The 12,744-nt window shown below is 42.7% G+C and overlaps 1 pseudogene; it reads right to left on the reverse strand.

Moving 5' to 3' along the window:
- Positions 1–2,827: 2,827 nt before the first annotated feature.
- On the reverse strand, positions 2,828–10,365 carry LOC116479376 (osteoclast-stimulating factor 1-like; annotated as a pseudogene).
- Positions 10,366–12,744: the final 2,379 nt, after the last annotated feature.

The following is a 12,744-nucleotide window of genomic DNA, read 5'->3' on the forward strand; positions in this document are numbered from 1 at the left end:
TATTGGTCTTCTCTCTCATGCATAGGAACTTTTTTGCCCCCTTGAAAATCTGATTTCTTTTGCCTGTCTCCCCTGTCCAAAGTCTATCAGACATGCCTGTATATACCTCAATCCAATTTCTTTCTTTTTTTCTTTTCTTTTGAGACAGAGTCTCGCTCTGTCATCCAGGCTGGAGTGCAGTGGTGTGATCTCGGCTCACTGCAACCTCCACCTCCCGGGTTCAAGTGATTCTCATCCCTCAGCCTCCCAAGTAGCCAGGCACCTGCCACCACACCTGGCTATTTTTTTGTACTTTTAGCAGAGATGGGGTTTTACCATGTTGGCCAGGCTGGTCTTGAACTCCTGTCCCCATGTGATCTGCCAGCCTCAGCCTCCCAAAGTGCTGGCATTACAGGCGTGAGCCATCGCACCCAGCCAATCCAATTTCTAATAATCATAACTTCTATTTATTGAGAGTATACAGTTTCTTCATTACCTGAACACTTCACCTATACTAATTCAGTTGGTCATCATAAAATCCTGTAAGTCAAAATATTGCTAACATCTAAGTGGTGAGAAACAAAGCTGAGATATGTGTCCAAGTTCAACACAGGTGGTAAGTGGTGAAGCCAGGTGGAGTGACCACAGAGTCCTTCACACTTTTTCTTTCTTTTCAATTTCTTTTTACCCTTCGTTATGATCATTTTCAAGCATACACAAAAGTAGAAAGAATAGCACCACAGACCCCAGGTAACAATCACCTAGCTTCAACAATAATCATTATTTTGCCATTTGTGTTTTATCCTTTCTCCCTCTTTTTTCTTTGGTGTTTTTTTGTTTGTTTGTTTTTTTTTTTTTTTTGATGGAGCCTCACTCTGTCACCCAGTCTGGGGTGCAGTGTCATGATCTGAGCTCTCTGCAACCTCTGCCTCTCAGATTCAAGCGATTCTTGTGCCTCAGCCTCCTGAGTAGCTGGGACCACAAGTGCGCACCACCACACTCGGCTAATTTTTGTGCCTCAGCCTCCCGAGTAGCAGGAATTACAGGCATGTGCCATCAAGCCTGGCTAATTTTTGTACTTTTAGCAGAGATAGAGTTTCACTATGTTGTCCAGGCTGGTCTTGAACTCCTGACCTCAAGTGATCTACCTGCCTTGGCCTCCCAAAGTGTTGGCGTGAGCCACAATGCCCCACCAGATTTTCTCTTTTTTTTTGAGACAGAGTCTCACTCTTGCCCAGGCTAGAGTGCGACTGCTGCCTTGACCACCTGAGCTCAAGCAATCCTCCCACCTCAGCTTCCCAAGTAGCTGGAACTACAAACATGTGCCATCCCACCAGGCTATTTTTTTGTATTTTTGCAGAGACGGGGGTGTCACTATTTTGCCCTGAATGTGACTTCCCTTACTTAACATACTGCTTTTGCAATTCATCCATGTTATTGAGTCTATCAGTAGTTTGTTACTTTATATGGCTGAGTAGCATTTTATTGTATGGCTGTACTACAGATCATTTACCCATTTATCTGTTGAAGGACTCTTGAATAGTTTCAATTTAGGCAATTATAGATAAAGCCAGTATAAACATACACATATAGGTTTTTGAGTAAACACTGATTTTCATTTCTTTTGGGTAAATACCCAGGAGTGGGATTGCTGGTTTTTATGGTGGGTATATGTTTAGCTTTATAGGAAACTGCCAAACTGTTTTCCAAAGTCTCTAAACCATTTTGCATTTCTTTTTTTTTTTTTAATTTTACTTCTAAGTTCTGGGATACATGTGCAGAATGTGCAGGTCTGTTACATAGGTATACATGTGCCATGGTGGTCTCCTGTACCTATCAACCCGTCATCTAGGTTTTAGACCTGCATGCATTAGGTATTTGTCCTAATGCTCTCCCTCCCCATTCCTCCTACCACCAGACATTATTGCCAGCCAAGATTGATAAATATGCCCAATAAGTATAATTGTTCTCTGTGTCAGCCCTTGTTGAATGAATACTCATGGCAGTGGTGATCTCCACTATCATAGCTACCATTAAATTACTCATTGTGACTGGTTGTCCTGCTTTCCTCAGGTTTTCTTCCACCATCTGTGACAGCTTCTTGATCTGTCCCCAAGTAGGTGGCTGTGTTCAACGGGTGTTGCTCGTGACAGTTGGGGTCCTCCTCAGCATCAGTCTCGACATGGCTGCAACTGGGGGGTCCTCGAGATCTTCCCAGAATCTCTTTCTTGGCATCTGGCTCATGATAAGGTTTCAGGTGTCTTGATGGTATCCAAATCAGCTGTTGATTGGGTCCTGGAGAAACACAAGCATAACCTCTACCCCAAGTTATTATTTTACCTATTTCCCAACTTTTTGTTATTGGATCTCTCCACCAAATCAGTTGTTCTGCTTCTGCCTTTGCAGCTGGTTTCTGTAGATGCTGTTCAGCTGCTGATAACATCTGGCCTTTAGGCAGGCTCAAAAAATTTACAGTTAATAATGCTAGATTCAGTTGCATCTGGGGTGTCCCATAGTCCCTGTTTTCCCCGCTCTGCTTTTGCAACTGCTGTTTCAGGGAGAGATTCACTCCAGTATGGCTTGTCCTTGCGAATTACATGGGATGCCAGTAACGTGTTTAATATTCTATATAGAGAAAAATGTAGCTAGAGCTTGGCTAGTATAGCCTGAGGCATTATCTGTTTTAATAGAAGCTGGAACGTCCGTCACTGCAAAACACTGCAAAAGGTGACATTTAACACAGGCAGAAGACTCTCCTGATTGGCATGTAGCCCAGACAAAGTGAGAAAAGATGTCCACACGTACAGGTACATAATTAGTCTCTCAAACGAGGGAGCATGTGTGACATTCATTTGCCAAAGAGAAGTAGGTTCCAGTCCTCAAGGATCAACTCCTCTTGTGAAAGATGAGGAATGTACCATTCGTCAAGTTGGGCATCGCTAGATAATAGCTTTAGCTTCTTTCCAGGTAATGCTGTATCTGTGTTTGAGACCAGGGGCATTAACATGGGTTAAATTGTGAAAGTGTCTAGCATTAGATATTGCATTAGCAACTAGGTGATCAGCCATTTGATTCCCCTCAGTTAAAGGTCCTGGAAGAGATGTACGAGCCCTAATGTGAGTGATGTAAAAAGAGTGCATCCTACTCCTAACTGCTGTTTGCAATTGGGTAAATAAAGTCATCAGTTGTTCATCTGTATGAAATCGTAACTGAGCATATTCAATTAATTGTGTGGAATGAACCACGTATGAAGAATCACAAATCACATTAATAGGCATATTAAAAGCAGTCAATACCTCAATTACAGCTACAAGTTCCGCTTTTTGAGCTGAAGTATAGGGTATCTGAAAACCTTTACCTTTCGAGCCAGAATAAGAAGCTTTACCATTACTCGACCTGTCTATAAAAACATTCTCAGCACCTTCGCTTGGTTTAAATTTAGTTATTCTAAGGAGGATCCAATTAGTTAATTTCAAAAATTGAAACAGTTTCATTTTAAGAAAATGATGATCGAGAATGCCCACAAAGTCAGCTAAATGGGTTTGCCAAGTAAGACTATTTACAAAAGCTTGCTGTATTTGTGCCTTCGTGAGAGGGACAATAATTTTTCCAGGATCATGTCCATGTAATTTAACAATCCAAGGTCTCCCATTACCTATCATGGTAGTGATTTGATCCAAATAAGGAGTTAGAGTCTGTGAAGTAGTATGTGAAAGAAAAAGCCACTCTACAAGATCTTGCTCTTGAACAATAACACCAGTAGGTGAATGCTGAGTTGGAAAAATTAGCAAATCTAGAGTCTTCTCTGGATCTATTTTATTTATTTAAGCTTTATGGACTTGCTTTTCAATCAGCTGTAACTCTGCCTCAGCTTCTTTTGTTAATTGCCAAGGGCTAGTGAGACTAGGATCTCATCTAAGAATAGAAAATAGATTACTCATGGCATAGGTAGGAAAGCCTAGAGCAGGTCGTATCCAATTAATGTCCCCTAGTAATTTTTGAAAGTCATTTAATGTTTTCAATTGATCCCTATGTATGGCTACTTTCTGTGGCACAATGGTAGTGTCATTTACTAAGGTCCCCAAGTAGGAGTAAGGAGTAGTAGTCTGAATTTTGTCAGAAGCTATAATTAAGGCAGCATGAGAAATCAAATTTTGCAAGTGATCATAACATTGGAGTAATATTTCTCGAGTGGGGGCAGCACAAAGTATATCATCCATATAATGGGTAATGTACACTGTGAAAATTTTTTACGAGTAAGTTCAATTGCTTGCCCTACATAAGTCTGGCAGATTGTTGGACTATTTAACACGCCTTGTGGCAACACTTTTCAATGAAAACGCTTAGCAGGCTGCAGGTTGTTTACTGCAGGAATTGTAAATGCAAACCATTCATAGTTTTGCAGCATAAATCCAATGCGGCACTACCAGCTGTGGTGGGGAACAGACATTGTACAGGGGCGAGGGAATGGCCTGAGCCAGAAATGCCCTGGTTTGGAATGGGGCCCCGGGATGGGTCCCTCATGGTATTTCCCGAAATCGGGTTCCCTTCTTTATCAAACTTAGAGTGACACTGATTAGCCCAATGTTTTCCTTTTTTTACATTTTAGACATATTTCAGGCTCAGCAGTTTTCTTTTTTCCCCTATCTGGCAGTGTGACTCACTGATTTTTTTCTACATTCTTTTTTAGTACGACCGTGCTTCCCACAGTTAAAATAAGCTCCAGGAAATGGAGTATTTCTTTTACCCACTCTCAGTCCTGCCATTGCCTGGGCTAGCAGAGTAGCCTTATGCAGATTACCTCTGATACCGTCATAGGCCACGATATAATCAACTAAATGTGCTTTCCCTCTAATAGGTCGCAGAGCAGCCTGGCAATCGGGATTAGCATCGTCAAAAGCTAATAACCACAACACTATATCCTGAGCAGCCGAATCTGCAATCACCTTTTCAAGAGACTCCTGTAACTGAGCTATAAAATCTGCATACGGTTCTGTTGGTCCCTGTTTTACAGCACCAAGGGAAGGATATTCTTCTCCACCTGAAGTGATTTTTTCCCAAGCTCTAATGCACGCTCCTCTAAGCTGCTCTAGGCATCATCCTGCATGACCACTTGTGCATCTAAACCAGCCCAGCCACCAATCCCCAAAAGTCGGTCTGCAGTTATATTTATTTGAGGTTGGGCCTGGGCATTGCGAGCAGCCTGAATGGAAGCTTCATCTGCCCACCAAGTTTTAAATTGTAAGAAATGAGCAGGAGTTAGACAAACTCGAGTAAGAGCATCCCAGTCAGTAGGAATCATCTGACTGGAGACAGCAACCTGCTTTAATAGTCCCATTACAAAAGGACAACCTGGTCCATATTGATTAATAGCTTGTTTAAATTATTTGAGTAATTTAAAAGCAAAAGGCTCAAATGTAGCTACAATATTTCCCTGTTGATCTCGGGGTGGGGGGGATGTATTCCAACAGGGAACTGCCAAGCCTCTAAATCACCCCTCTTCTAGCTTGCTGAATTCCTGCCTGAATAGAACTGAGAGTGGTTGCTCAAGGCGCTGCTTGAACAGTCACTGGGGCAACCATTTTTCACCCAGTGTCCTCCAGAAAAGAAAGATCTGGAGAGTCAGGCCACTCCTTTTCTTCAAAATAAGGATGGGGTGCAGAAGGGCAGGGATGAACCTCTTCCTCCTTTGCTGCTTTAGCTTTAGCTGGCAAACGAACCTGCTCTGTTATCTCTTCTGTTACTTCATTATACTCTCCTTCCTCCTCCTTATCAGTGTGAAAAGGTTCCAAGGTGGAACGAACCAGAGCCTACACTTGTCCCACTGTTACTCTGATGTTTCCTAGCTCCCCTTCTTACTCACCACACGGATTGCTTGAGAGTACTCGGGTGCCCTCCAGCTTAGTTCCACGTTCTCTAACCGTCACTCCGGCAACCCTCTGACCTGGGTTTGAGCCTCCACATTGGGCGCCTCTTGCCGAGACCAGCTCAGTTGTGGAGACCCTAACCCAGTGGCACTAGTGGAATTAAAGACACACACACACACACACACAGAAATATAGAGTGTGGAGTGGGAAATCAGGGGTATCACAGCCTTCGGAGCTGACAGCCCCCAGCAGAGATTTACCTAGGTATTTATTGACAGCAAGCCAGTGATAAGCATTGTTTCTATAGATTATAGATTAACTAAAAGTATTCCTTATGAGAAATAAAGGGATGGGCTGAAATAAAGGGATGGTTCTGGCTAGTTATCTGCAGCAGGAACATGTCCTTAAGACACAGATCTCTCATGCTATTGTTTGTGGTTCAGGAATGCCTGTAGCGGTTTTCTGCCCTGGGTGGGCCAGGTGTTGCTTGCCCTCATTCCGGTAAACCCACAACCTTCAGCGTGGGCACCATGGCCATGACAAACATGTCACTGTGCTGCAGAGATTTTGTTTATGGCCAGTTTTGGGGCCAGTTTATGGCCAGGTTTGGGAGTCTATCCCCAGCAGAGGAGAATTGGGTCCCAGCTGCCCACAGTGATCACCTGCTCATTAATGAATGGAACTTATGTTGGCTTCTTTCCTTATCTGTCTCAATCCCCAGCTCTACTAGTGGTGCTTCCAGGGATCACCTCCCAAATAGATTAAATGCCCTCAAATCTTTATCCCCAACTCAGGAGGAATTCTGTCTAAGACAAATCACAAATTTAATATATGAGATGTTTTTTTTTTCAATGTAGCAAACAAGATACACACAAATTGGAAATATTACCACTTCTAATATGGGTACTCAAACATAGACTTATTACTGTTACACGATTTTTATTTCTTTCTGGTAAATAACTTTACCTGCCTAGACTCAGGAGTCAGATTGAAATGTCAGACTTATTACAGGTTAGGTGAAGATGGGATGATGGTTGACAATTGAGGACTGGGGACATGGGACCTGGACAAACTTTCAAAAGCCTCTTCCCAGTTGGACAGCCCCCTTTTAGTGTTACATCATTTGGCTCTTCACAGGAAGAGCTGTCTGAATGATCAGCTCCAACCAAATCAAATAAATGTTGATGATTTTATAATCCAGTGCAAAAGACAGCACACACCAACCAAGTGCTGTTTAGATTATTTCACTGATATAAATATATGGATAAGTAAGTGCATGTTTATGTATGTGACATATATCATATATACATATATAAGAATATTTATTATGTATTCTGTTTATATATGTTTTATATTATATATAGTTTTTTTCTTGCTAGGATGTTTTATATATTTAATCTATATTTATTAATTTAAAAAAAAATTTTTTTTGTTGAGACAAAGTCTTGCTTTGTCATCCAGGTTGGAGTGCAGTGGCATGATCTTGGCTCACCGCAGACTTGACCTCCCTGGACTCAGGTGATCCTCCCACCTCAGCCTCCCGAGTAGCTGGGATCACAGGCATGTGCCACCACGCCTGGCTAGCTTTTGTATTTTTAGTAGAGACAGGGTTTTGCCATGTCGCCCAGGCTGATCTTGAACTCCTGAGCTCAAGCAATCACCCACCTTAGCATCTCAAAGTGCTGGGATTACAGGTGTGAGCCACGGTGCCCAGCCCATTGTATATTTATAACATTCCCCACAATCATCTTGGGTAGGCCCCAAGACCTTTAAAAACATAGAAATTAAAAATGAAAGGAAGGCTAGAAAACTATAAAAAACTCAACACCCTTTAAAAAAATATTTTTAACTGTCATAGAATGCAAATAATATGAAGTTTACCATCTTAACCATTTTAAGCATACAGTGCAGTGGTGTTAAGTATATTCACATTGTTGTGCAGCTGATCTTCAGAATATTTGTATCTGGCCAGGTGCAGTGGCTCACACTGTAATCCCAGCACGTTGGGAGGCTGAGGCGGGTGAATCACCTGAGGTCGGGAGTTCGAGACTAGCCTGGACAACATGGTGAAACCCTGTCTCTACTAAAAATACAAAAATTAGCTGAGCATGGTGGCAGGCACCTGTAGTCCTAGCTATTCAGGAGGCTGAGGCAGGAAAATCGCTTGAACCCAGGAGGTGGAGGTTGCAGTGAGCCGAGATCATACCACTGCACTCCAGCCTGGGTGACAGAGTGAGACTCCATCTCAAAAGAAGGAAAAAAAAAAGAATATTTTCATCTTGCAAAACTGAAACTCTATACCTGTTAATCAATGACCACCACCATTCCACTTTCTGTCTCTATGACTTTTGACTATTTTAGATACCTCATATGAATCATACAGTATTTGTCCTTTTGTGATTGGCTTATTTCCCTCAGCATAATATTCTCAAGGTTCATCTGTGTTGTAGCATGTGTCAGAAATTCCTTCCTGGCCAGGTGCAGTGGCTCACGCCTGTAATCCCAGCACTTTGGGAGGTCAAGGCAGGCAGATCACTTGAGGTCAGGAGCTTGAGGCCAGCCTGGCCAATGTGGTGAAACCCCATCTCTACTAACAATAAAAAAATTAGCTAGGTGTGGTGGTGGGTGCCTGTAGTCCTAGCCACTTGGGAGGCTGATGCAGAAGAATTGCTAGAACCTGGGAGGTGGAGGTTGCAATGAGTGGAGATTGTGCCACTGCCTCTGGGTGACACAGCAAGACTCCATCTCAAAAAAAAAAAAAAAAAAAAGAGAGAGAGAGAGAAATTCCTTCCTTTTTAACAGTGAATCACATTACTTTTTTTTTTTTTTAAAGCCTCTTAAAATGTTTATTCTTGTCAGAATAGCTGATGATTTTCTGTTAAGTATTTTGGTTTATTATTATAGTAAGCCTTCCCTCCCTTGAAAAATCCATTCAAAATATCTCAATCCTTGAGATAAAGAACTTTAACCAAAAAACCATCCTGATTTTTTTTTTTTTTTTTCCAAGACGGAGTCTTGCTCTGTCTCCCAGGCTGGAGTGCAATGGCGCAATCTTGGCTCACTGCAACCTCCACCTCCTGGGTTCAAGTGATTCTCCTGCTTCTGCCTCCCCAATAGGGATTACAGGTGTGCACCACCACATTCAGCTAATTTTTGTATTTTCTAGTAGAGATGGGGTTTCACCATGTTGGTCAGGCTGGTCTCGAACTCCTGACCTCATGATCTGCCTGCCTCAGCCTCCCAAAGTGCTGAGATTACAGGCATGAGCCACTGCGCCCAGCCCTGATTTTTTAAAGAAAAAAATTATAAAATTCCTTTAGTTTGATAAATAGAAATCATCTCTTCTTGTTCTACTCTGGTGAACAATGCATTTTATACAGTAAAGAATCCAGTCATTCATTGGCAAATCAAAGGTGAGAACCCTTCGTTTACCTGTTCTACTCAAACACAGTGCAACACTGCCATGTTCATACATACTTAAAAAAATAATTACCAACCCTCTTCTGGCAGACAAAGTTTTGGAATAGCAAGAGCATTGCTTAATGTTCGAATCCAGTCACTTATTGGCAAACCAAAGGTGAGAACCCTTCCTTTTTTTTTTTTTTATTATACTTTAAGTTCTAGGGTACATGTGCACAACGTGCAGGTTTGTCACATATGTAAACATGTGCCATGTTGGTATGCTGCACCCATTAACTCATCATTTACATTAGGTATATCTCCTAATGCTATCCCTTCCCCTTCCCCCCACCCCACAACAGGCCCCGGTGTGCGATGTTCCCCTTCCTGTGGGTGTGAGAATCCTTCCTTTACCTGCTCTACTCAAACACAGTGCAACACTGCCATGTTCATATATACTTTTAAAAAGTGATTACCAACCCTCTTCTGGCAGACAAAGTTTTGGAATAGCAAGAGCATTGCTTAGTGTTCGAACTGCATCTGTCTCCTGTTTCTTTTTCAGGAGAGACGCATGGGCATTGGTAGCCATGCCCAAAGCCAGCTTCTTCTCATTGTTTCTTCAGTCTGTTCTGGCACCTTTTGCCAGAAGCAACTGGACAGTGTCTGCATAACCCTTCCAGGCAGCAGCATGCAAAGCTGTGTCTCCCAACTTGTTCTGTTGGCTCAGTTAAATACTCCGTTGAGTAAACAGCATTTCCACTAGATCTCTGAGATCCCCATGACAAGCCTAGTCTAAGGCAGTGCTTCCAGCCTTGTCTAAGCCATTAACACCCACTCGGTTGTCCAAACAGTCTCGCAACCAGCTCAAGTTGCCTCTTTCTGCTACTTCATGCAATAGATTGTCAATGGATTCTGCCTGCTCGGCCACATAGTTGCTTGGAGTTAGTCCAGTCCTGCCTTTGGAGGTGCCTTTCCACCGATTTGCGTCATTCTTGTCAGTAACGTAGATATCACCTTCCTCAGAGCATAGTTCATCTGGAGTTCTGGGTTCAAATGTATAGAAGACTCTGAAGACTTTATCTTACCCTAGTTTGACTGGTTTGGGTGGCAGCTTCGACATCTCACTTCCTTGAGCTGCAAATTCTAAAGACGACGCTGAAAAGCCCACTGCTTGCCTGCTACCTGGCACTCCAAGCACCTCAAGGTTACTTTCTGTCTGGTTTACAGTTGTGTGCCTTCAAGGACTGGTGCCCACCCTTGGCGCTCGATGTTATTTCATTGTATGGATATGCTACATCTTGTTTATCCACTTACCCACTGGGGAACACATGGCCTCCTTCCACTTTTGGCTATTGTGAATAATGCTGCTATGCATACAAATGTATAAATACCTTTTCAAGTCCTGCTTTCAGTTCTTTTGGGCATATACCTAGAGTGGAACTACTGGATTCAACACCCTTCATTTTTAATTTTTACAAGCCTCTTCCCTCTGAGACCACCAGCTGGAGTTTGCCATAGAGAAAACGAGCAAGAATGAGCTGACCTTTGTTCTGGGGTTTCTGTTAAGGCCAGGTCTAAATGAACTTTGAGACCCTCTTGTGGGACTACCTAGGAACACTTTTTGCCATAACTTGTTCTCAGATTACAGAGTCTTCTCTTCCTCAACTGCTCCCAATTTACCACCATAGTTCCTCTGTTCTCAAAGTCAGCCACTAAGGCTGCTAGTCCTTCATTGGATCTTCATGGACATCTGGATAAAGTTCAAACTCTTTAGCAAGGCAAACAGGAGTACTGTATTTGTAATCCGGTTCTTGCCTACCTCTTTAGACTTATGCCTGAGTGTTCCTACAGATGCATGGCATTCTGAGATGGAATGGGGTGTCAGGAATGAGTGATGAGGCTCAGGAATGGGAAGACAGCAATGCATGTATACGTACATGTATACAATTATAAAACATTTGTGTGCGTGTGTCTGTGTGTGTATGTGTATGGGTGTATAGATAGATAAACTATTTTTTTTGCCACCATGGCAGGCTAATTTTTAAATTATTTTTATTTTTAGTAAAGATGGGGTCTCACTATGTTGCCCAGGCTTGTCTCTGACTCCTGGGCTCAAGTGATCCTCCTGCCTCCGCCTCCTAAAGGGCTGAGATTATGGGTGTGAGCTGCCATGGATAGCAGATAAATAGACTAATTTTATACAAATGGAGTCATTCTCTATATGTATATATATTTAAATTTATCTTTATTATTTATTTATTTATTTATTTTGAGACAGGGTCTCACTCTGTGGCCCAGGCTGGAGTGCAGTGGCATGATCTTGGCTCACTGCAACCTTTGCCTCCTAGGTTCAAGCAGTTTTCCTGCCTCAGCCTCCTGAGTAGCTGGGATTACAGGCATGCGCCACCACGCCTGGCTAAGTTTTCGTCTTTTTAGTAGAGAGGGGGTTTCACCATATTGGCCAGTCTGGTCTCAAACTCCTGAGCTCAATCAATTCACCTGCCTCTGCCTCCCGAATTGTTAGGATTGCAGGCATGAGCCACTGCACCTGGCCTCATTCTCCGCGTAATTTTAAAACTTGTTACTATAAAATATTTCAAGCATAAGCAAAGATAAAGAAAATAGCTAAACAAATCCCCATTTATTCATCATCCACCTTACCAACTCATGGCCATCTTGTTTCATTGATACTTCCAGCCTCTCCTCCTTCAATTACTTTGAAGCAAATCCCACATGTCATATTATTTTTATGCTTAATATCTTAGTATATATCTCTAAAAGATAATAACTCATTTTTAAAATAAAGGCTTTAAGATCACTCTTGGTGTTGTACATTCTGTGGGGTTTGGACAAATGTGTAACAACATGTATTCACCTTATAGTATCATAATCAGAAGTTTTGCTGCCTTAAAAATCCTCTAGAACAGGGGTCCCCAGTCCCTGGGCCATGAACTGGTTCCTGTCCATGGCCTGTTAGAAAATGGGCCACACAGCAGAAGGTGAGCAGAGGGTGAGCAAACGAAGCTTCATCTGTATTTTCAGCTGCTCGCCATCACTCGCCTTACCGCCTGACTCTGCCTCTTGTCAGGTCAGTGGCTGCATTATATATATATATTTTTTTGAGACAGAGTCTTGCTCTGTCACCCAGGCTGGAGTGCAGTGGTGCGATCTCGGCTCACTGCAATCTCCACCTCCCAGATTCAAGCAATTCTCCTACCTTAGCCCCTTGAGTAGCTGGGATTACAGGTGTGCGCCACCATGCCCAGCTAATTTTTTGTGTTTAGTGGAGACAGGGTTTCACCATGTTGGCCAGGCTGGTCTCAAACTCCTGACCTCAGGTGATCTGCCCATCTCAGCCTCCCAAAGTGTTGGGATTACGGGCGTGAGCCACTGCGCCCAGCCTGCATTAGATTCTCATAGGAGCACAAATCATATTGTGAACTGTGCATGCAAAGGATATAGTTTGTGTGCTCCTTATGAGAATCTAATGCCTGATGAT

This window comes from Hylobates moloch, unplaced genomic scaffold (assembly GCF_009828535.3).
Source record: "Hylobates moloch isolate HMO894 unplaced genomic scaffold, HMol_V3 SCAFFOLD_12, whole genome shotgun sequence".
NCBI classification, from domain to species: Eukaryota; Metazoa; Chordata; class Mammalia; order Primates; family Hylobatidae; genus Hylobates; species Hylobates moloch.